Source organism: Penaeus monodon, chromosome 28, assembly GCF_015228065.2.
Source record: "Penaeus monodon isolate SGIC_2016 chromosome 28, NSTDA_Pmon_1, whole genome shotgun sequence".
Lineage (NCBI taxonomy): Eukaryota > Metazoa > Arthropoda > Malacostraca > Decapoda > Penaeidae > Penaeus > Penaeus monodon.
Window position 1 is genome coordinate 4874628 of NC_051413.1, and position 205 is coordinate 4874832.

The window sequence follows — 205 nt, forward strand, 5'->3', positions numbered from 1 at the left end:
AGGAAATGAGAGATAAAAGTGGTGTAAGCCTTTTATAGTGTTTTACATGGGAAAAATGGAAGGTTTGAAAGTTAAATTGGAAGATAGTTGGCATGGTTTTGATAAGAAAAGAAAAACACTGAAGGGTTTAATGAATGTAGAATCAAAATATTTCCACAAGTCCAGAAGATGGTGGTAATAAGATTTTTTCCCTTCCATTTTACAG

The 205-nt window shown here is 32.2% G+C and overlaps 1 protein-coding gene across 1 annotated transcript in view; it reads left to right on the forward strand.

Annotated features, from left to right (window-relative positions):
- LOC119591307 (transcription activator BRG1-like) overlaps positions 1-205 on the forward strand; it is a gene marked incomplete at its 3' end in the record, with an annotated part of 18291 nt that overhangs the window by 13097 nt on the left and 4989 nt on the right.